The sequence below is a fragment of the Triticum aestivum genome, chromosome 3A (genome assembly GCF_018294505.1).
Source record: "Triticum aestivum cultivar Chinese Spring chromosome 3A, IWGSC CS RefSeq v2.1, whole genome shotgun sequence".
Classification (NCBI taxonomy): domain Eukaryota; kingdom Viridiplantae; phylum Streptophyta; class Magnoliopsida; order Poales; family Poaceae; genus Triticum; species Triticum aestivum.
Genome location: NC_057800.1, coordinates 637008111 through 637033668, shown reverse-complemented (window position 1 = coordinate 637033668; position 25558 = coordinate 637008111).

Below are 25558 nucleotides of genomic sequence, written 5' to 3'. Positions count from 1 at the left end.
CGATTCATGCCAACCCAACAGACACTTTCGGAGATACCTGTAATGTACCTTTATAGTCACCCAGTTACGTTGTGATGTTTGGCACACCCAAGGCACTCCTACGGTATCCGGGCGTTGCACAATCTCAAGGTCTAAGGAAATGATACTTGACATCCAGAAAAGCTACAGCAAACGAACTACACGATCTTTGTGCTATGCTTAGGTTTGGGTCTTGTCCATCACATCATTCTCCTAATGATGTGATCCCGTTATCAATGACATCCCCATGTCCATAGCCAGGAAACCATGACTATCTGTTGATCAACGAGCTAGTCAACTAGAGGCTCACTAGGGACACATTATGGTCTATGTATTCACACATGTATTACGATTTCCGGACAATACAATTATAGCATGAATAATAGACAATTATCATGAACAAGGAAATATAATAATCATTTTATTATTGCCTCTAGGGCATATTTCCAACAGTCTCCCACTTGCACTAGAGTCAATCATCTAGTTACATTGTGATGAATCGAACACCCATGGAATTCTGATGTTGATCATGTTTTGCTCTAGGGAGAGGTTTAGTCAACAGATCTGCTACATTCAGGTCCGTATGTACTTTACAAATCTCTATGTCTCCATTTTGAACACTTTCACGAATGGAGTTGAAGTGACGCTTGATATGCCTGGTCTTCCTGTGAAACCTGGGCTCCTTGGCAAGGGCAATAGCTCCAATGTCACAGAAGAGAGTCATCGGGCCCGATGCATTGGGTATGACTCCTAGGTCGGTAATGAACTCCTTCACCCAGACTGCTTCGTGTGCTGCCTCCGAGGCTGCCATGTACTCCGCTTCACATGTAGATCCCGCCATAATGCTTTGCTTGCAACTTCACCAGCTTACTGCCCCACCATTCAAAATATACACGTATCCAGTTTGTGACTTAGAGTCATCCAGATCTGTGTCGAAGCTAGCATCGACGTAACCCTTTACGACAAGCTCTTCGTCACCTCCATAAACGAGAAACATTTCCTTAGTCCTTTTCAGGTACTTCAGGATATTTTTAACCGCTGTCCAGTGTTCCATGCCGGGATTACTTTGGTACCTTCCTACCAAACTCACGGCAAGGTTTACATCAGGTTTGGTACACAGCATAGCATACATGATAGACCCTATGGCCGAGGCATAGGGGACGACACTCATCTTTTCTCTATCTTCTGCCGTGGTCGGGCATTGAGCCAAGCTCAATATCGTACCTTGCAATACAGGCAAGAACCCCTTCTTTAACTGATCCATTTTGAACTTCTTCAATATCTTGTCAAGGTACGTACTCTGTGAAAGACCAATGAGGCGTCTCGATCTATCTCTATAGATCTTGATGCCTAATATATAAGCAGCTTCTCCAAGGTCCCTCATTGAAAAACACTTGTTCAAATAGGCCTTTATGCTTTCAAAGAATTCTATATCATTTCCCATCAACAGTATGTCATCCACATACAATATGAGAAATTCTACAGAGCTCCCACTCACTTTCTTGTAAATGCAGGCTTCTCCATAAGTCTGCATAAACCCAAACGCTTTGATCATCTCATCAAAGCGAATGTTCCAACTCTGAGATGCTTGCACCAGCCCATAAATCGAGCGTTCGAGCTTGCACACCTTGTCAGCATTCTTAGGATCGACAAAACCTTCCGGCTGCATCATATACAGTTCTTCCTTAAGATAACCGTTAAGGAATGCCGTTTTGACGTCCATTTGCCATATCTCATAATCATAGTATGCGGCAATTGCTAACATGATTCGGACGGACTTCAGCTTTGCTACGGGAGAGAATGTCTCATCGTAGTCAACCCCTTGAACTTGTCGATAACCCTTAGCAACAAGCCTAGCTTTATAGATGGTCACATTAGCATCTGCGTCTGTCTTCTTCTTAAAGATCCATTTATTTTCTATGGCTCGGCAATCATCGGGCAAGTCAGTCAAAGTCCATACTTCGTTTTCATACATGGATCCTATCTCGGATTTCATGGCTTCCAGCCATTTGTCAAAATCCGGGCCCGCCGTCGCTTCTTCATAGTTCGAAGGTTCACCGTTTTCTAACAACATGATTTCCAAGACAGGGTTGCCGTACCACTCTGGTGCGAACGTGTCCTTGTGGACCTTCAAAGTTCAGTAGGAGCTTGATCAGAAGTATCTTGATCATCATCATTAACTTCCTCTCTAATTGGTGCAGGCACCACAGGAACATTTTCCTGAGTTGCGCCACTTTCCGGTTCAAGAGGCAATACTTCATCAAGTTCTACTTTCCTCCCACTTACTTCTTTCGAGAGAAACTCTTTCTCTAGAAAGGATCCATTCTTGGCAACAAATATCTTGCCTTCGGATCTGAGGTAGAAGGTATACCCAATAGTTTCTTTAGGGTATCCTATGAAGACGCATTTTTCCGACATGGGTTCGAGATTTTCAGGTTGAAGTTTCTTGATATAAGCATCGCATCCCCAAACTTTTAGAAACGGCAGCTTAGGCTTCTTCCCAAACCATAATTCATACGGTGTCGTCTCAACGGATTTCGACGGAGCCCTATTTAAAGTGAATGCGGCAGTCTCTAAAGCATAGCCCCAAAATGACAGCGGTAAATCGGTAAGAGACATCATAGATCGCACCATATCTAATAGAGTGCGATTATGATGTTCGGATATACCATTACGCTGAGGTGTTCCAGGCGGCGTGAGTTGTGAAACTATTCCACATTTTCTTAAGTGTGTACCAAATTCGTGACTCAAGTATTCTCCTCCACGATCTGATCGCAAAAACTTGATTTTTCTGTCACGTTGATTCTCAACCTCACTCTGAAATTCCTTGAACTTTTCAAAGGTTTCAGACTTGTGTTTCATTAAGTAGATATACCCATATCTACTCAAGTCATCAGTGAGGGTGAGAACATAACGATAGCCACCACGAGCCTCAACACTCATTGGACCGCACACATCAGTATGTATGATTTCCAATAGGTTGGTTGCTCGCTCCATTGTTCCTGAGAACGGAGTCTTGGTCATCATACCCATGAGGCATGGTTCACATGTGTCAAATGATTCATAATCAAGAGACTCTAAAAGTCCATCTGTATGGAGCTTCTTCATGCGTTTGACACCTATGTGACCAAGGCGGCAGTGCCACAAGTATGTGGGACTATCATTATCAACCTTACATCTTTTGGCATTCACACTATGAATATGTGTAGCATTATGCTCGAGATTCATTAAGAATAAACTATTCACCATAGGAGCATGACCATAAAACATATCTCTCATATAAATAGAACAACCATTATTCTCGGATTTAAATGAGTAGCCATCTCGTATTAAACGAGATCCTGATACAATGTTCATGCTCAAACTTGGCACTAAATAACAATTATTGAGGTTCAAAACTAATCCCGTAGGTAAATGTAGAGGTAGCGTGCCGACGGCGATCACATCGACCTTGGAACCATTCCCGACGCACATCGTCACCTCGTACTTCACCAATCTCCGCTTATTCCGCAGCTCCTGCTTTGAGTTACAAATGTGAGCAACTGCACCGGTATCAAATACCCAAGAGCTACTACGAGTATTGGTAAGGTACACATCAATTACATGTATATCACATATACCTTTCGTTTTGCCGGCCTTCTTGTCCGCTAAGTATTTGGGGCAGTTCCGCTTCCAGTGACCACTTCCCTTGCAATAAAAACACTCAGTCTCGGGCTTGGGTCCATTCTTTGGCTTCTTCCCGGCAGCTTGCTTACCAGGCGCGGCAACTCCTTTGTCGTCCTTCTTGAAGTTCTTCTTACCCTTGCCTTTCTTGAACTTAGTGGTTTTATTCACCATCAACACTTGATGGTCCTTTTTGACTTCTACCTCTGCTGATTTCACCATTGCAAATACTTCAGGAATGGTATTTTCCATCCCCTGCATATTGAAGTTCATCACAAAGCTCTTGTAGCTTGGTGGAAGCGACTGGAGGATTATGTCAATGACCGCGTCATCCGGGAGATTAACTCCCAGCTGAGTCAAGCGGTTATGTAACCCAGACATAGTGAGTATGTGCTCACTGACAGAACTATTTTCCTCCATCTTACAGCTGAAGAACTTGTCGGAGACTTCATATCTCTCGACCCGGGCATGAGCTTGGAAAACCATTTTCAGCTCTTCGAACATCTCATATGCTCCGTGTCGCTCAAAACGCTTTTGGAGCCCCGGTTCTAAGCTGTAAAGCATGCCGCACTGAACGAGGGAGTAATCATCAGCACGTGTTTGCCAAGCGTTCATAACGTCTTGGTTCTGTGGGACGGGTGCGTCACCTAGCGGTGCTTCTAGGACATAATCTTTCTTGGCAGCTATGAGGATGATCCTCAGGTTCCGGACCCAGTCCGTATAGTTGTTGCCATCGTCTTTCAGCTTGGTTTTCTCTAGGAATGCATTGAAGTTGAGGACAACGTTGGCCACTTGATCTACAAGACATATTGTAAACATTTTAGACTAAGTTCATGATACTTAAGTTCATCTATTCAAATTATTCAATGAACTCCCACTTAGATAGACATCCCTCCAGTCATCTAAGTATAACATGATCCGAGTTGACTAGGCCATGTCCGATCATCACGTGAGACGGAATAGTCAACATCGGTGAACATCTTCATGTTGATCGTATCTTCTATACGACTCATGCTCGACCTTTCGGTCTTCTGTGTTCCGAGGCCATGTCTGTACATGCTAGGCTCGTCAAGTCAACCTAAGTGTATTGCGTGTGTAAATCTGTCTTACACCCGTTGTATGTGAACGTTGGAATATATCACACCCGATCATCATGTGGTGCTTCGAAACAACGAACTGTCGCAATGGTGCACAGTTAGGGGGAACACTTTCTTGAAATTATTATGAGGGATCATCTTATTTACTACCGCCGTTCTAAGTAAACAAGATGCAAAAACATGATAAACATCACATGCAATCAAATAATAATAGTGACATGATATGGCCAATATCACATAGCTCCTTTGATCTCCATCTTGGGGCTCCATGATCATCGTGTCACCGGCATGACACCATGATCTCCATCATCATGATCTCCATCATCGTGTCTCCATGAATTTGCTCGCCAACTATTACTTCTACTACTATGGCTAACGCGTTTAGCAATAAAGTAAAGTAATTTACATGGCGTTTCTCAATGACACGCAGGTCATACAAAAAATAAAGATAACTCCTATGGCTCCTGCCGGTTGTCATACTCATCGACATGCAAGTCGTGATTCCTATTACAAGAACATGATCTCATACATCACATATATATCATTCATCATTCATCACAACTTTGGCCATATCACATCACAAATCACTTGCTGCAAAAACAAGTTAGACGTCCTCTAATTGTTGTTGCAAGTTTTATGTGGCTACAAAAGGGTTCTAGCAAGAATGTTTTCTTACCTACGTAATAGCCACAACATGATTTGTCAACTTCTATTTACCCTTCATAAGGACCCTTTTCATCGAATCCGCTCCAACTAAAGTGGGAGAGACAGACACCCGCTAGCCACCTTATGCAACTAGTGCATGTCAGTCGGTGGAACCAGTCTCACGTAAGCGTACGTGTAAGGTCGGTCCGGGCCGCTTCATCCCACAATACCGCTGAAGCAAGATAAGACTAGTAGCGGCAAGAAAGTTGACAACATCTACGCCCACAACAAATTGTGTTCTACTCGTGCAAGGAGAACTACGCATAGACCTAGCTCTGATACCACTGTTGGGGAACGTTGCAGAAAACAAAAAATTTCCTACGGTTTCACCAAGATCCATCTATGAGTTCATCTAGCAATGAGTGATCGGATTGCATCTACATACCTTTGTAGATCATGCGCGGAAGCGTTCAAAGAACGGGGATGAGGAAGTCGTACTCGACGTGATCCAAATCACCGGAGATCCTAGCGCCGAACGGACGACACCTCCGCGTTCAACACACGTACGGTCAGCATGACGTCTCCTCCTTCTTGATCCAGCAAGGGGGAAGGAGAGGTTGAGGAAGATGGCTCCAGTAGCAGCACGACGGCGTGGTGGTGGTGGAGCAGCAGTATTCGGGCAGGGCTTCGCCAAGCTCGTGACGGAGGAGGAGATATGTTGGGGGGGAGGGGCTGCGCCTTGGATGTGTCTTGCAGCCCTCCCCTCACCCCTCTATTTATAGGGGAAGGGGGAAGGGGTCATGCCCCCTCTAGATGAGATCTAGAGGGGGGGCGGCAGCCAAGGGGAGGGGGGCTTGCCCCCCAAGCAAGGGGGCGCCCCCCTTTAGGGTTTCCCCCAACCCTAGGCGCATGGGCCCTAGGGGGAGTGGCGCCCCAGCCCACTTTGGGCTGGATCCCTTCCTCATACAGCCCATAAGGCCCTCCGGGAGAGGTGGCCCCTCCCGGTGGACCCCCGGAACCCCTCCGATGGCCCCGGTACAATACCGATATGCCCCCGAACCTTTCCGGTGACCGTATGACAACTTCCCATATATAATTCTTTACCTCCGGACTATTTCGGAAATCCTCGTGACGTCCAGGATCTCATCCGGGACTCCGAACAACTTTCGGATTACTGCATATACATATCTCTACAACCCTAGCATCACCGAACCTTAAGTGTGTAGACCCTACGGGTTCGGGAGACATGCAGACATGACCGAGACGACTCTCCGATCAATAACCAATAGCGGGATCTGGATACCAATGTTGGCTCGCACATGCTCCTCGATGATCTCATCAGATGAACCACGATGTCGAGGACCTAATCAATCCCGTACTCAATTCCCTTTGTCAATCGGTACGTTACTTGCCCGAGACTCAAACAAGGTATCCCAATACCTTGTTCAGTCTCGTTACCGGCAAGTCACTTTACTCATACCGTAATGCATGATCCCGTGATCAACCACTTGATCACATTGAGCTCATTATGATGATGCATTACCGAGTGGGCCAGAGATACCTCTCCGTCATACAGAGTGACAAATCCCAGTCTCGATTCGTGCCAACCCAACAGACACTTTCGGAGATACCTGTAATGTACCTTTATAGTCACCCAGTTACGTTGTGACGTTTGGCACACCCAAGGCACTCCTACGGTATCCGGGTGTTGCACAATCTCATGGTCTAAGGAAATGATACTTGACATCCAGAAAAGCTACAGCAAACGAACTACACGATCTTTGTGCTATGCTTAGGTTTGGGTCTTGTCCATCACATAATTCTCCTAATGATGTGATCCCGTTATCAATGACATCCCCATGTCCAAAGCCAGGAAACCATGACTATCTGTTGATCAACGAGCTAGTCAACTAGAGGCTCACTAGGGACAAATTATGGTCTATGTATTCACACATGTATTAAGATTTCCGGATAATACAATTATAGCATGAATAATAGACAATTATCATGAACAAGGAAATATAATAATCATTTTATTATTGCCTCTAGGGCATATTTCCAACAGTCCCTACCCCGAAACCTCACGAGAGGGTAGTTTTCCTCCACCACTTCTTCCGCGGACTGGGGTTTCCCCTCCATCCATTCGTCCGCGGTCTCATGTTCTACTACGGGCTGGACTTTCATGATCTGGCCCCGAACTTCATCCTCAACATTTCGGCGTTCATCGTCGTGTGTGAGGCTTTCCTCCGCATCCGGCCCCACTTTGGCCTGCGGCTGAAGACCTTCAGTATTGAGCCGAAGGTGGTGGGAGGCCAACAAGCAGAATGCGGCGGAGCCATGGTGGGCAAGATGCCCAATGTTATATGGCTTGAAGGCTCCTTCGTGGAGACCATAAAGGGGTGGCAATCGGTGTGGTTCTACATCAGCGAGCCGCGCGACACCAACTGGGTGGCTGCCCCCGAGTTTCGATCCGGTATCCCCACGCGGCTCACCTCCTGGAAAGAGAAGGGCCTATCCTGGGGTTCATTGGTGGAGCTGGACAGACTCCAGGAATGTATCCGGAATATGGCAAGCAAGAAGCTCAAGCTTGTCAACATAATCCAGGTCATGCTCATCCGCCGGATCCTCCCGTGTCAACAACAGGATTTCAACTTGTGGGAGTTCGACCCAGCCCAGCACCAGACTCTGAGCGAGCTCTTCGACACGACGCACAAGGACGTCTGGAGGGTGATGTTCAAGGGCGCCGAGGTCCCTCCCTCTCTCACCGAGGACCGCGGGCTAAGCACGAAGCGTCGAGCGCATTCGGTGAGTTCTATACATCCGGTAGGATATTTATTTCCCCTAGCTTAACCATGTGCGGGGTCTGAGTGTAACGCCCCGTGACCGATGTGCCAGGTGTCGTGCAGTTATTCGTTGTTGTTGCCTTGTCATTGCTTGTGTGTCATGTATTGCATATCATGTCATCATGTGCTTTTCATTTGCATACATGTTTGTCTCATGCATCCGAGCATTTTCCCCGTTGTCCGTTTTGCATTCCGGCGCTCCGTTCTCCTCCGGTGGTCATTTCTACCTTCTTCTCGTGTGTGGGGATTAAACATTTCGGGATTGGACCGAGACTTGCCAAGCAGCCTTGGTTTACTACCAGTAGACCGCCTGTCAAGTTTCGTACCATTTGGACTTCGTTTGATACTCCAACGGTTAACCGAGGGACCGAAAATGCCTCATGTGTGTTGCAGCCCAACACCCCTCCATTTTGGCCCAAAACCCACCTAAACCTTCTCCATCATCTCGGTTGTTCGATCACGATCGCGTGGCCGAAAACCGCACCTCATTTGGACTCTCCTAGCTCCCTCTACCTATAAATATGTGCTCCCCTCCCGAAATTCGCGGATGAACCCTAACCTTCGTCCTCCTTGCGCCGCCGGACACGTCCGCCCGGCGGCCGGACATGTCCACCCCGCCCGGCCACCTCACTCCGACCTATCAGCTTCCGCCATGTCACTCTAGCGTCGATTCCACCAACCAGGCGCCGCCACCTCATCCGCGCCGACCCCCCCCTCTCTCCTCCCCGCGCCAGGCCCGCCGCGGCCCATCGCGGACCCGCCCGGGCCCGAGCCGTCCGCCGCCACGCCCGAGGTGCCCGAGCCCCACGTGCCGCCCACGGACCCTGCCGCGCGGTCGCTCGCCGCCCACCCTCTCCGCCGGCGACCATCGCCGCCCGCGCCGGCTCCGCCTCACAGCGCCTCCGCCGCCGCCATGGGCACCCCCGCCGCCGCTCGTCGCGGATCCGATCGGGCCGGACCGGATCCGGCCGCCCCCACTTCTCCGGAGCCGCCCCGCGCCTCCCTGCCTTCTTTCCCATCTCCAGCGAGTCTCTCCGGCGAGATCCGTGCTGCATCGAAATCCGTGTCCCCGAGTTTCCCACGTTTCAAATGCACATGTTCGTCGCATCATAACTTTGCATCCATAGCTCCGATTCATGCATATAGCATATCAAAATGTTCATCTCAGAGAGTACATCATTTCATTCCATTGCATCATTTTCATTTGAGTTCATCTTGATGCCCGAAATGCTGTTAGAAGAGGGCTACTTGAGTTAATTGTCAGATCTGCTACTCCATTTGCATATTTGTCATTTTTGCCATGATTATTGTGTGCATGTTATGCCCATGAGCTCTACATATGTTTTGTTAAGGGTTTTGCCATCTTTCCAGATGTGCAGCCCATGTATTTTTATGATGTGTGTGGTGACTAGCACAAGCTTGCAAAGTGGTGCACTTGGTAATTCTGTTTTCAGGGACTTAGCATTTCCACTAAGTCCTTGAGCTGTTTATCTCATACGGCCATATGTTCATGTTGTTTCCTAGTGATCCGTGCCTCTTTTGAGGATGATCAGTAAGGATGTTTTGTTAATCTTATAGTGCTCTGTCCATCCATGTCTTTGTTTGAAATTATGGAGCACCCTAGCTTGAGTCAATCGAGCTCTACTTTTGCTATTTCGTGAATCTGGGCAGATTGTCTACTTGTTAGCGATTTTGCCGAGGATGTTGTAGTTGATCCGTGCATGCTATGTTATTGTTCTTACCATGTCTAGCTTGCATTTTGTGTATTCTTGATGGGTGTATGCTTAGATTGCCATGCCTTGTTCTGTAGTGAGTGCATCGAGCTCGTAAACATGCCTACTTGATATCTGTTTTAGCATGCTCCAGTTTTCACCAAGTCTGAGAACTGATTGTGTTTTTGCCATGTTCACATGCTTGCAATTGTATTTTCTGATCCCTTTTGGCTCAAGGTCACTAAGGGACTTTTGTTAAGCTCTTTGAGTAGCTCCATGACATGCTTTACTTTGCCATGTTCAGGTCCTGTAGCATATAGTTTTGATACTCTGAAGAGTGCTACCTGATCTAAAATTCCAGACAAGTGTTAATTTCACCAAGTCTGAGATCTGTTTACCATATGCATTTTTGCCATGCTTGTTTGAACCTGTTAATGGATGAATTGGCCGTAGCTTAGTGCTAGACTTTTGTTAAGAATCTTGAATGGATCCCTGCCATGTATTTTGATGCCATGTTTGGGTGCTGTAGCATGTTCATCTCATTGCATTTAGATGGCTACTTGCTGTAAATCGCAGAACGTGGCCATATTTGAATTGCTTGCCATTTCCAAACCGTAACTCCGAATCCGGCGTTCTTTATATCGTTTTCAAGTGATTTCATCTCATCTTTCCAGTGGAACACTTGGATTTCCAAGTTGAGGCCAGGTTCATGCATCCCTTGTCAAATCTTGCATATGCATCCCGCATCGCATCCCGCATAGCATACCATCTTTGCATCATATTGTTTGAGCTTTGCACGTGGTTGATTGTGTTCCGTTTGCTTGTTTCTCTTGTTTGGGTAGAGCCGGGATACGAGTTCACTAACGAGGAGCCTGTTGAGTTTGCTTTCGAGGATCCAGTCAACTCTGACAACTTTGCAGGCAAGATGACCATACCCTCAAAATCACTTCTATCTTTGCTTGCTTAGTTGCTCGCTCTTTTGCTATGCCTATGCTGCGATACCTACCACTTGCTTATCATGCCTCCCATATTGTTGAACCAAGCCTCTAACCCACCTTGTCCTAGCAAACCGTTGTTTGGCTATGTTACCGCTTTGCTCAGCCCCTCTTATAGCGTTGTTAGTTGCAGGTGAAGATTGAAGTTTGTTCCTTGTTGGAACATGGAGATGTTGTTCCTTGTTGAAACATGTTTACTTGTTGGGATATCACAATATCTCTTATTTAATTAATGCGAGCTTGCAGGTGCCGATGAGTCCGTGCAGATGACGCAACCAAGCTCAAGGAGGAGCTCGATGAAGATCTTGTCCTTTGTGTTGTTTCGTTCTAGTTGATCAGTAGTGGAGCCCAATTGGGGTCGATCGGGGACCTTGTCGCATTTGGGGTTCTTCTTTTATTTTGGCTCCGTAGTCGGGCCTTGATTGTATTTGGATGATGTAATGCTTTATTCAGGTATTTGGGTGAAGTGGCGATTGTAAGCCAACTATGTATCTCTTTCCCTTATGTATTACATGGGTTGTGTGAAGATTACCTCACTTGCGACATTGCTTTCAATGCGGTTATGCCTCTAAGTCATGCTTCGACACGTGGGAGATATAGCCGCATCGAGGGCGTTACACTGAGCTCCATGCCTTTGACAGGACTGGGTGGAGACGTCGGGGCAGATTAACTGTCTGGCCCCTCTGCCCGAAGACACTGCGGATGCTCTCCTGATGGAGATGCTGACTCTGGATCCTTACAAGGTGCCGGAGAAGACCAAGAAGGCCAAGGGAACCGGAAAGAGTTCCCGACGCCAGGTGTTATCGGACTCATCGTCCGATAACTCCGCGACACACTCCTCCCCCGAAGACGAGGAGGATGATGAAGATGCTCCCCCTTCAGTCGGGGGAGACAAGAAAAGGAAGGTCGCCCCGACCGGGGGCGGGGGGGGGGGGGGGGGGGCGAAGGGTCCAAGAAGGGGAGGACCCTCCTTCCAGACTATTCCACCACCACCGCTGAAGGCGAAGACGAGTGGCTGCCTAGAGCCGAGCCCCTGGCGAAGTCGTAAGTATTCGAATACTAGAGTAACTCATAGCATACCTTTGTCACACTGCTTCTCCTAACGCCGAATCATGATTATGTAGACCGCCACGAGCCCGTATCGACGTATCCTTGTCGGACGGCTCCCTGGGCTCGTCGGATATGGATAGCGATCCACTTCCGACCGCCACCTCCCCTTGCCCTACGGACAATGCCGAGGTATTGTCTCAAGAGGCACCGGGTCGAGGGGAGACAGTCCCGGAGGCGCCTCAAGGCGACCTTCCGGACTCCGGGAGCAGAGGGAGCAAGGCTCCCGAGGGCTCGATTTCGGCCCTCAGCCGAACACCGCGCCGGAACCCCCGGTGGTTCCGGACTCGGGCAGGCGGCCTCCTTCCAAAAGGGGCAAGACGCCTGTGCCGGTGACCTCTGTCCATCCAGAGGCATCGGACAATCTGCTAGGAGCGCTTCGCAGCGCTTCCATCAATGAAGAGCACCACACTATTATGAGTGCGGTGGTCCAGAAGGTTCAGTCTGCCAAGAGCGAACTGACTGAAGCCTGTGCCAGCCTTCTAACAGGTTTTGAGGTAGGTTTTTGAAATATAGGAAAATATTACCGCATAGACAGTAGCCCCTGATGCTCTGTTAGGTGTTCACAAAGAAAAGCCAAACAGAGGATCAAACAATATTGCAGGAGTCTAATATAAGTATGTCTATATGCGTATGCAGGCTTCGCTGCTGGCCTCTGCCGCACTGACTGCGGAGGTCGCCGCACTAAACCAGGACCTCAAAGGGTCCAAGGAAGAGCTATGGATATGTATAAAAAGAATGCGATTGCAAAATGACAGGATCATCATAAATTTGCCAGGGGCCACGACCGAGGTGGCGACCCTGAAGCAAGCGCTATCCAAGGCCGAAAACAAAGCGGCCAAGGAGCGCACTGAGCGGGAAAGGCAGGAGGCTCGGGTGGGCGAGGTGCAGCAAGAGCTCCATGCTCTCGTAACGAAGCACGAGGAGTTGGAGCTTGACTTGAAGACGCGAGAGTCCGAGCTTGCCGCGGCCCTCGAGAGCGCAAAGAATGCCAAGGCCGAAGCCCAAAAGACCCTCCAGGAGATTGGTGCGATGAAGAAGATAGCGGCGGGTAAGGCATTCTATATGCAAAGCAAGCATGTGAAAGTAAATTACTTGTTACTTACCCGAATCCGGAGCTCTCCAGGAGCATTCGCAGATTTTCCCTGCAGCGTGTCGGATGCCGCACAGTTTACCAGGCCGAGGAGGGAAGCTCAACGAAGAAGCTATTCTGGTCTCAGTATACTGGGACCGAACACCCGATGCCTCTGAGCGACCAGCTGAAGTAACTGGTTGAGCTGCACAAGGCGGCCGAACAGGCCATGAAGGGCTTTATAGTCCGGATGTGGCCTGGCGACGCCCTTCCCAACAGCTACTTCGGCCTGGTGAGGCAGCTTATGGATGCCTGCTCATGGCTGGAAGTCATGAAGCGGTCCTTCGAGGGAGGTGCTCAGGACAACGAACAAGGCAATCGGACTATAATGCGTTATCACTCTCACTTAGCCATAGAATTCTATGATTTTAAATTTCGGCGAAGCCCCTAGTATTCGGAAGGCCGAATTTGGGGCGCGATACACGCCTTAAGCCGGACAGGGCCGACTCCTCGCTCTAAGCGGCATAAGTCTTTAGGGACTCGAAACCTCTTGAACAGCGACCAGTCTCTCGCCTTATCATGACAGTCAGTTTTAGCTTTCTCTACTGAGGTGCTTAGCCCAGCAGAACTGGGGCACAATCACAGTAGTTCTCCCAGTGCTACCTTAGTCGATATAGCGGAACGTAAGGTACCAAAACATGGGAGCCAGGCAAACCCAACTATTGACCCAAGACATGATTCGCAACTGATGCACATAATGCTATAAGTTCGGGGTGCCGCACTGTCGAAAGTGTTCGGACTTCTCATGCCGTATTATGGGGTATGCTTAAGCCCCTAGAGTATTGGCCGTACCAGAGTGTACGGGTGCTAGATGTCGTGAATGAACATATATATAAAAAGGAAGAATGCAATAATTGTCTTAATGCTATGCATTGTTTATTCAAAAAGGTGCGTTAAAGCGGAATGATACAAGTAGTGCGATAAGCAAAAAGTAGGACTGTTTGACATGTCCCTTCCAAGGGCAAGCTGAGGAATAGTATTAAAGCAAATATTTCACTCGTTATTGTAATCCACCTGGGAGTTTCGTGGTGTGACGTCGCTTTCTGCCTCCTTGGTTGCTGCATCATGTGTTCGGCAACCATGCTGCCGGACAGGGTTTCCAGAGATTAAAGTCCTGAAAGAGAAAAATAACAAAGTGGGAAGCCCCTAGTGCGGTTTAAGCCGCGACATGGAGTGTGCCGCAGTCGTGCCCCCTCCCTGCCTGTGCCCATGGTATTTTTAATGCGTAATTATGTATGTGTGGCACGGATTTCACCGTCTGGCTGGGACCGGGGTGGGGGCCGCATTGTTGTGCGAGCTCGGAACGTGCCAGGCGGTCCTGTTGCTGATTACTCCGGGCGTGCTTGAAGGTGTCCGGGTCCTTAATCGCCGACCTAGTGGATTGCCTTAAGAGGCTGATTTGTGCTTCTGCTGCGAGGGCCGCAGTGTGCTCCTCTATGCAGAGAGAGCTCTCTGTGTTTCCATTGACTGTGATGACCCCCCGAGGTCCTGGCATCTTGAGCTTCAGATATGCATAATGCGGTACCGCATTGAATCTCGCAAATGTGGTTCGCCCGAGGAGTGCATGGTAGCCACTGCGGAACGAGACTATGCCGAAGATTAACTCTTCGCTTCGGAAGTTATCCGGAGAGCCAAAGACCACTTCCGGTGTTACTGAGTCTGTGCAATGGGCCTCTACACCTGGTATGACGCCTTTAAAGGTCGTTTTAGTGGGTTTGATCCTGGAGGGGTCTATACCCATTTTGCGCACTGTGTCCTGATAAAGGTTCAGGCTGCTGCCGCCATCCATAAGGACTCGAGTGAGGTGAAATCCGTCAATGATTGGGTCTAAGACCAATACGGCGAATCCGCCATGATGGATACTAGTCGGGTGGTCCTTGCGGTCGAAGGTGATCGGGCACGAAGACCATGGGTTGAACTTTGGGGCGACTGGCTCCAACGCATATACGTTCCTGAGCGCACGCTTCCGCTCCCTCTTAGGGATGTGGGTTGCGTATACCATGTTCACCGTCTGCACTTGTGGGGGGAACCTCTTCTGTCCTCCGGTGTTCGGCTGCCGGGGCTCCTCATCATCATCACTATGTGACCCCTTATCTTTGTTTTCGGCATTTATCTTGCCGGCCTGCTTGAACACCCAACAATCCCTGTTGGTGTGGTTGGCTGGCTTGTCGGGGGTGCCGTGTATTTGGCATGAGCAATCGAGTATACAGTCCAAACTGGATGGGCCTGGAGTGCTTCTTTTGAATGGATTTTTCCGCTCACCGGGTTTAGAGCCTTTGAATCTGGCATTGACTACCGTATCCTCGATATTGTCGTTGTTAATGCGGCGCTTTTGTTTGTTGCGTCGTGATCTACCATTCCCATCCTTGGTATCCGAAGTACCATGGTTCTTTGATATGTTATTGCTGCGAGCCAGCCAGCTGTCTTCTCCCGCACAAAAGCGGGTCATGAGTGTCGTGAGGGCTGCCATAGATTTCGGCTTTTCCTGGCCAAGGTGCCGGGCGAGCCATTCGTCGCGGATGTTGTGCTTGAAAGCTACTAGGGCCTATGCATCCGGACAGTCGATGATTTGATTTTTCTTTGTTAGGAACCGTGTCCAGAATTGCCTGGCCGATTCCTCTGGCTCCTGAATTATGTGGCTCAAGTCATCGACATCTGGTGGTCGCACATAAGTGCCCTGAAAGTTGTCGAGGAATGCGGCTTCCAGATCTTCCCAACAGCCGATGGACTCTGCTGGCAAGCTGTTGGGCCAATGCCGAGCTGGTCCTTTGAGTTTGAGTGGGAGGTATTTGATGGCGTGTAGGTCATCACCGCTGGCCATGTGGATGTGCAGGAGGAAATCCTCGATCCATGCCATGGGATCTGTTGTGCCGTCATATGATTCTATATTTACGGGTTTGAAACCCTTTGGGATTTGATGATCCATTACTTCGTCTGTGAAGCATAAGGGGTGTGCGGCACCTCTGTACTGGGCTATGTCGTGACGCAGCTCAAATGAGTCTTGCCCGCTGTGTTCGGCCTGGCCCGGCTTACTTTTACTGTACCCAGCGTGACGATTATCGTCTCGCATAGTGGTGCGCCCTCGTGATCCGTAGATCGATCTTGCATGTTTTGCTTTGTCCTCAAATACATCTCACAGGTCTGGCGTATATCCCCATGCCTTTTTATTTGAATGGCGTTGGGGTGCGGGCTGAGCTTTTGGCTGGAATGTCTCTCTGTCGCGGCCACGAGGTGGCTGATCAGCCGCGTCATATGCTAGGGATGTAGGTTTTGGTGCTTCCTCCTCCAGTCGGGGTAGCAACCTGCACTTTGGGTAACTCTTGGAGGGGCGTTCGAGTTTGTATTCCTCGGCCGCCAGGACTTCAGTCCATCTGTCAGCTAGCAAATCTTGATCAGCTTGAAGCTGCTGCTACTTTTTCTTAAGGCTATTTGCTGTGGCTATAAGCCGGCGCTTGAAGCGCTCTTGTTTGACGGGATCCTCAGGCACGACGAATTCGTCATCGTCGAGGCTTGCCTCGTTTTCGGAGGGAGGCATGTAATTATCATCCTCCGCCTCTCCATCTGCCGCTCTCTCTGGAGGGCTGGCTTCTCCATCCTCCTGCCCTAAATCTTGCTGGAGGGGTTTGTTGTTGTCTTTGGCACTCTCCGGAGTGCTATTATCTCCGGTGTCGATATCACCACTTTTGCCTTGGCGGGACTTAGAGCGGCGCCGTTGACGCCGGTGCTTGGGTTGCTTCTTGGAGGGGTCATCCTCCGTTGTCTCGTCGCCATTGCCTTCTTTGGGTGTTTCATATGATGAGGTGGCTGTCCGGTGCCCTGTGGGCAGTGGTTCCTCTTCGTCTCCCGCATCATCGTCCATACCGTCGATGTCTTCAGAGTCGAAGCCGAGCATGTCAGTTAAGTCGTCGACAATGGCTACTAAGTGGGTGGTGGGTGGGCGGCGAATTTCTTTGTCATCCGCATCCCAATCCTGCCGGACATAGTTCAGCCAGGATCCTCCTCACAAGGAGAGAGACCTTAATGAGTTCAGTATGTCGCCGAAGGGCGAGTGCTGAAAAATATCCGCGGAGGTAAACCCCATGATCGGCGCCCAATTGGATTCGATAGGAATGGGCGCAGGCGGTTCGGAGCCCGTGGACGGAGAAGGATCTGGCAGTTTGGCAACACGGCTCTCGTGAAGGGTAAGGTCGATATTCGGCTCGATCGCCGCAGAGGATACGGCCTCCGTGGCGGGGTCTATCCACCCGTCCATGGATGGCGCAACTGGGTGCGATCTCCTGAATACGGTCCGATGGTAGAGCTAAATCGTACTTATCGTGACCGCGTGGCGCACAAGGTAGGGGCTCGAATCCGTCGAAGATCAAGTCTCCGCGGATATTAGCCATGTAATTTAAGCTTCCAAACCTGACTTGGTGGCCAGGGGCGTAACTTTCAATCTGCTCCAGATGGCCAAGCGAGTTGGCCCGCAGTGCAAAGCCGTTGAACACAAATATCTGTTCGGGGAGAAAAGTCTCACCCTGGACTGCATCGCTATCGATGATAGTAGGAGCCATCAAGCCAGACGGCGACGACACAGAGGAACTCTCAATGAAAGCACCAATGTCGGTGTCAAAATCGGCGGATCTCGGGTAGGGGGTTCCGAACTGTGCGTCTAAGGCAGATGGTAACAGGAGGCAGGGGACATGATGTTTTACCCAGGTTCGGACCCTCTTGATGGAGGTAAAACCTTACGTCCTGCTTGATTTATTCTTGATGATATGAGTATTACAAGAGTTGATCTACCACGAGATCGGAGAGGCTAAACCCTAGAAGCTAGCCTATGGTATGATTGTATGTTGTCCTACGGACTAAAACCCTCCGGTTTATATAGACACCGGAGGGGGCTAGGGATACACAAGGTCGGTTACAAAGGAGGAGATATACATATCCGTATTGCCTAGCTTGCCTTCCATGCCAAGTAGAGTCCCATCCGGACACGAGACGAAGTCTTCAATCTTGTATCTTCATAGTCCAACAGTCCGGCCAAAGGATACAGTCCAGCTGTACGGAGACCCCCTAATCCAGGACTCCCTCACCCCATCTTCAGCATCTTCACGGGCTTTGTATTTTATGAACCGCGAGCGGTATGACCCAGCCCCTCCTGGGGGGGTCATACCTAATACTTATATCCCCAACACACGGCACCTCCGCGACCTACACATGTTCAGCTCGGTGACGTTCTTCGTACTCTTGATCCAGCTGAGGCCAAGGGTGAGTTCCGTCAGCACGACGGCGTGTTGATGTGTTGATGAAGTTACCGACGCAGGGCTTCGCCTAAGCACTACGACATATGACCGAGGTGTAAAACTGTGGAGGGGGGCACTACACATGGCTAAAGATCAACTTGTGTGTCTATGAGGTGCCCCCTCCCCCGTATATAAAGGAGGGAAGGAGGAGGAGGGCCGGCCACAAGGGGCGCGCCCAGGGGGGGATCCTACTCCTAGTAGGAGTAGGTTTCCGCCTTTCCTAGTCCTAGTAGGAGAAGAAGGAAGGAGAGGAAGAAGAGAAGGAAAGGGGGGCGCCCCCCTAGCCCTAGTCCAATTTGGTTTGGGCTAGGGGGCGCGCGCCACACCTTGGCCTGCCTCCTCTCTTCCACCATTAGGCCTGTGAGGCCCAATAACTTCCAGGGGGGTCCAGTAACCCCCGGTACTCCGAAACTTATTGGAAACGACCCGAACCATTCTGATGTCCGAATGTAGCCTTCCAATATATGAATCTTTATGTCTCGACCATTTCGAGACTCTTCATCATGTCCGTGATCTCATCCGGGACTCCAAAAAACCTTCGGTGCATCAAATCACATAACTCATAATACATATCGTCATCGAATGTTAAGCGTGCGGACCCTACGGGTTTGAGAACTATGTAGACATGACCGAGACACATCTCCGGTCAATAACAAATAGCGGAACCTGGATGCTCATATTGGTTCCTACATATTCTACAAAGATCTTTATCGGTCAAACCGCACAACAACATACGTTGTTCCCTTTGTCATCGGTATGTTACTTGCCCGAGATCCGATCATCGGTATCATCATACCTAGTTCAATCTTGTCACCGGCAAGTCTCTTTACTCGTTCTGTAATGCATCATCCCACAACTAACTCATAGTCACATTGCTTGCAAGGCTTATAGTGATGTGCATTACCGAGATGGCCCGGGATACCTCTCCGACAATCGAAGTGACAAATCCTAATCTCGATCTATGCCAACTCAACAAACACCATCGGAGACACCTGTAGAGCATCTTTATAATCACCCAGTTACGTTGTGACATTTGATAGCACACTAAGTGTTCCTCCAGTATTCGGGAGTTGCCTAATCTCATAGTCATAGGAACATGTATAAGTCATGAAGAAAGCAATAACAATAAACTAAACGATCATAGAGCTAAGCTAACGGATGGCTCTAGTCCATCACATCATTCTCTAATGATGTGATCTCATTCATCAAATGACAACACATGTCCATGGCTAGGAAACTTAACCATCTTTGATTAACGAGCTAGTCAAGTAGAGGCATACTAGGGACACTCTGTTTGTCTATGTATTCACACATGCACTAAGTTTCCGGTTAATACAATTCTAGCATGAATAATAAACATTTATCATGATATAAGTAAATATAAATAACAACTTTATTTATGCCTCTAGGGCATATTTCCTTCAATTATTGAGTCAGATTGCTTCAACCATGCAAAAGGAGGAAGATAAATTTGGCCCTGATAGGGCTTGTGATAACGGAGTGCAAACAGTTAGCCAACAATTTAGTTAGATGATCATTAATGCTACTATTAGGAAGCTTAAATGAGGTGAAAATTGTTTAGCTAATACTTCTCTTAATTCTAGGTCTTCTTCCTATTTGGATTCTTCTTTCCCGGACTTTATTTTATCTTTGCTATTAAAAGATCTATCGATCATATGATGACTAAAGTTCTGTTACACTAAAAAACAAAGTAAGTACATGTGTGGCTGACTACAAAGTAGCAAAGAAAATTTGTATGTGTCAAAATGCACGATGCCCCACTAATGTTCTTTCTGAGAAACACATGTAATTGTATTCATACTCGAAATCATTAGAGGTACAATGTTCTGGATACAAATCCAAGAAATTACATAGTAATTCCTACAACTAAAAATAAAAATATTTTTTTGGAGATATCTTCTCTACGATATATATCTTTGCAAGATGAATTAATTCTAACACATCAGTAAAGAGACATAAATTGGATCGAAGCAGCAAGATTGCCACTCGTTCACAAGCACAAACTTGATTACTAATAAAGGTTTATGAAAGCCCCTTTAGTATCCCATCCAAATGTATGGGAAGCCAATATCGATTACAGACTTGGGTCGGGGACAATCCCCTACAAGTGCAGGCTGTCTAATCACAAGATCTTTACTATATCGTTGAGGAAAGATTCCAATTTCACAAAGAATTAACCTGAGAGAGGAAATATGTCACAATAACATAAACTCATCATATGTGAATAAACAGATCTGTGAGGACACAAACCTCTCTGGTTTCATGGTATCACCATGGTACAGAGAGAAATGTATTCTTAAAAACACCACCACATAAATGTTGTCGAAGACCGTAAAACTCTCAAACCCGAGGTCCCTGGCCTCTCAAGACCAAGATGGGAGCTAAAGGCGAGGGGACTGGGTAAATATCCAGTTGTGAGCTCTCTCCTTCCCTCTATAATTTTATTTTAGGGGCTTTCCCCTCTATCTTATGGCATCTAGAGTCCAAATGGGCTTGGCCCAGTCCATTTGGGTCTCGAGGTGAACGCGAAAATACATAGAGTGATTTTAATGTGGTAGCAGTTTTAGCCTAGTCCACTGCCTACCTGAGTTCATGCGACCTGAGGTGAAGAGTGATTTGTGTCTTTTGGTGTGTATTTAATTCTGGTCAGGAATTGAGCATAACTTAGATGGTTAGAGCCCTTGGATAGAACCAATACATTTAGTCAAGACTTAGATTTAACATGATGCTAGTATATTTTTCTAGATTCAGTTCATTCTTTCTTTTGCTATTATTTCCATGGTAGGCCCGTCCATGAACAAGGCGTGTTAGATCATCTCCAACCAGGCCTCCTATTTCACCTTTTATGTTTGGGTGGATGGTCCATATAATGATCGTAAGTCAGGGAGAACGAAAAAGTGCCACCCACACAAGCCCTCCAAATTGCCCCGCCCATATTCCTGGGTTGTCCACAAACCCCCAAAACCTAGCCATATGCGGAAGGAACTGGGAGTGTCCGGACGTGTCTGGACAAGACGACACATCGGATCTGGCCCACCCCGGACAACTTTCTCTTCTTCTTTTTTCTTTATCCATCATCACCATTCATATGCATTTGTCCAGACAACTGATGGATCAAATGGGGGGGTGTGGTTGTGTCACTTCATGCACGGTCAAATGAGGTTTCCCTGGGACATATGTCGTTGTGTGCTCACGGCAGATGCCATGGGTAGGCTTATCGAACGTGGTTGGGGTCAGAGGACGTCGGGGGGTTCCGGAAGCGAGATTGGGGACAAGTGCTGCGAGACACACGATGTACCCAGGTTTGGGGCCCTCCGTGGGAGGTAACACCCCTAGTCCTGCCGGAACTGCTATATGGATCACAAGAAGGATACAATGGTGCTCCTGGAGCTGTGTTGGGTGCAGGAGGAAGAAGGATCTAGAGCATAATTGGTTTGATGCCAAAAATTGGCATGCCAAATTTTGGCAACTGCCAAATATTGGCTAGAGATTGGTTGCTTGCCAATTCTTGTTGCCAATCTCACAAAAAGTTGCCAAATGTTGGCAACTTTTGTTTTTGCCAAATGTTGGCTTACCAAATATTGGCAATGCCAAATGTTGGTAGCAAACCAATTATGCTACTAGCCCTCCTCTTCCCCTTGCGTATGAGTGTGTGTGTGGAACGAACTAGCCGAAGGAGTCAAAGACCCTTTGCATGGAGGGCCCCTGGGGGGTTTTATAGGCTGGCTCCCCAGGGTACAAGGGTAAATCTACACGGGCGCAGGGCCCTGGTGTCATTGCCTGATGCCAGACAGTGGGGCCCGTCGGCTGCTCGCCACTGTGGTGTGTCGTTGCCTTCGTCATGGAGTGGTTGGCACTTTGAGCATAATTGGTTTGATGCCAAAAATTGGCATGCCAAATTTTGGCAACTGCCAAATATTGGCTAGAGATTGGTTGCTTGCCAATTCTTGTTGCCAATCTCACAAAAAGTTGCCAAATGTTGGCAACTTTTGTTTTTGCCAAATGTTGGCTTACCAAATATTGGCAATGCCAAATGTTGGTAGCAAACCAATTGTAGCTACAGGACTGCGCCGAACCATCGCCGCCCGCCCCGGTCAGTGGTAACGGGGTGAACAGTTCCCACGAACCTCCTGGTCAGCGATGTGATGTGCACTGTAGCAACACTCTCCCCGTTGTGGGGAGAGTCGTCTCGTCGTACGGCTGGATGGGCTGGGCGCTGACCCGCTGTCCGCCGGTTGTGGTCAGCCGGCCCGTGGCGTCCTGCCACGCCCAGCCGGACTGCCCGAGCCGGCGGGCCGGCTGGAGAGCTTAGCCGGATTGAGGGGCTCTTACCGCTCCAATGTTTTTGAAAACTGGTAAGTGTTGATGCACCTACCCGAGGGTCATCCCTCCGACAACATATGCCCATCTTGATGGCCCACCAAGTAAAATGAAATGTATATTATATCTTAACTGAAAAATGGAAAAGAAGACATGACCCAGGGAGACGAAATGTTGTGTACTAATCTTCTTCGGCCGAGGTATGCTCACCGCCCCCTTCATGCTTCATTATCAGTTAATAAAAACACCTTTTCATATATAAAAGGCATGGTTACCGTGTCCCCGACCAACTTCTTTGGATGAACCCTTGATAGTTCTGCAAGTAAATGAAGTATACTAATCCTCTTGAGTTCTGACCATCTTCCTTCTTTGAGATGTGTTGATTTTTTCTTCTAATGGTGATGGTATGTGGCGGCGAAGAATCAGAGATTGGAAGATTGTTTCAAGATTCGCGAGAACTTTTTGTGTATAAATTAACAAATGATTTGTTGTGTAGTACAAATAGTGGTGCATGGGAATACAACTAGTACATGTCAGGTTATGTAACTTTAGGTACGAGAGAGAGTGAGGGAGTGGGAAAAGGGCGGTTTCATGGAGTAGGGCATTTTGGAGACCGAGCCCCATGGAGCCCTTTATTTTGAAAAATTCAAATTTCATAAATTTCACTTTCAAAAAATTATGAAAAAAATTTACATGTATGCAAGGATGTAAAGTGTATGTGTCAGAAATGACAGGATGAAATTCCTTGAACCATGAGCTGCACAAAACAAACCAAAATCAGGGACTTTAAAGATGAACAGTACATATGTTAATAAGCCTCAGATTTGTCTTTTTTGTGTAGCTCACATTTTTATGCATTTCGACTTGAAATTTTGCACACATGTACATTATGTATCTAGGTATATGTGTATTTATTTTCAGAATTTTTTGAAACTGAAAAGTTTGAATTTTGAAGTTTTCAAATAAAGGCCTCCATGGAGCTCGGTCTCCGTTTGGCATTTTCGGGTTTCATGCCTTCTCTCCCCCAAACAAAAAATATGTATTTTATTTCATTGTCACATTTTTTAATGATTCATAACTTTTGAACCAGATATCCATTTTTGAATTTTTTATATTTCTGAATTCAGGTCGATAAGACCTTTAAAACAATACCGATCTTGGATACACTTTGTCTAGTTTGAATTTCATTGTTTTAGTTAGTTTCACATTTCAAGTAAAAAATTCATTTTGGAAAACTGATTTCATTTTTTTTCACAAAGATGATTTCACTTAGTTTAAAACACTGATTTCACTCATGAAAAACACATACTTCAGTTGTTTCAAAGAATTGGTTTCACTAGTTTTCAAAAAACCAATTTCACTCATTTTAAAAAATAAATTTCACTCGTTATAGAAAATATATTTTTTGATAATTAAGAGATAATGTTCCACTTATTTAAAATATATATTTAACCTATTTAAAATATATATTTCGCTCATTCCGAAAAACTAATTTCACTCACTTTAAAACATCAATTTCACTCAAAAAAAGATAGGTTCAGATATTTTCTAAAGAAACTCAACAAAAAACTCACTAAAATAAGAAACTTCACAAAAACTCATTTCAATTATTGGCTACCCCGAATTTCCCTTCTTCAACTAGTTTCACATTTAAAAAATTGGACACTCATTTCAAAATATTAATTCACCCATTCCATAAAAATCCCTCATTTCAAAACCGATTTCACTCATTTCAACCGACTGCACTCATTTTAGAAAACAGATTTCACTCATTTCATTTGAAAGATATGTTTTAATAATTTTCAAAAGCCAATTCCACTCATTTTATAAAATTAATTTCACTCAATTGAAGAATTTGATTTCACTCGTTTGGAAAAAAATATAATTTCACTTATTAAAATATATTTCACTCAATTTCAGAATACATATTTCACCAATTTTAAAAAAACCGACCACAATCATTTGAAATAAATAATTTCACTCACTTGAATTGTTTCACATGAAATCTGCTTCACATATATGAAAAATGATTTCAGTCATTTTATAAACTTATTTCACTCATTTCAAAAACAGATTTTACTCATTTTTAAAAAATGAATTCACTCATTTCAAAACACTGATTTCACACAATTTCAAGAGATAAATTTGCTCATGTCAAAAACGAATTTCACTTGTTTCAGAAAATAAATTTCACTTGTTTCAAAAAACAGAGTTCACTATTCAAAATATAACTGAAATGGAAATATGATTTCTCGAATGGGCACAAGCATGTGTATCATTCATGAAAGAAGGGTGGGAAAGATTCCAAGGTGTGCCAAAACATTATTTACAAGTAGTTACAATTGGGCTTTGCCCAACTCCACCCTAAGGAACTAGAGAGGCTACTCCTGATCCATCCACACAGGCTCTCAACCTCACTCATTAGGCTAGCCTTGGCCCAGAGTCTACCCTCATGCTCGATTTGGTCTATACATGTCGACACCGAGGGCACTGCCCCATTGAAGACCACGTCATTTCGGTGTTTCCAAATGGACCACATTCCCAGAATGCACTTGGCTCGGGTGTCCCATCGACGTGCTGGCTCCTGATCCTGCCTGATGCACCAGTCCAGAAGTGATTCATTCGCTCTTGGCTCGAATCCGGCCCTGCCTGAGTCTACCTGAAACCAGTGCCAGATCTGCTTGGCGAACACACAATGGACCAACAGGTGTGTCATGGTC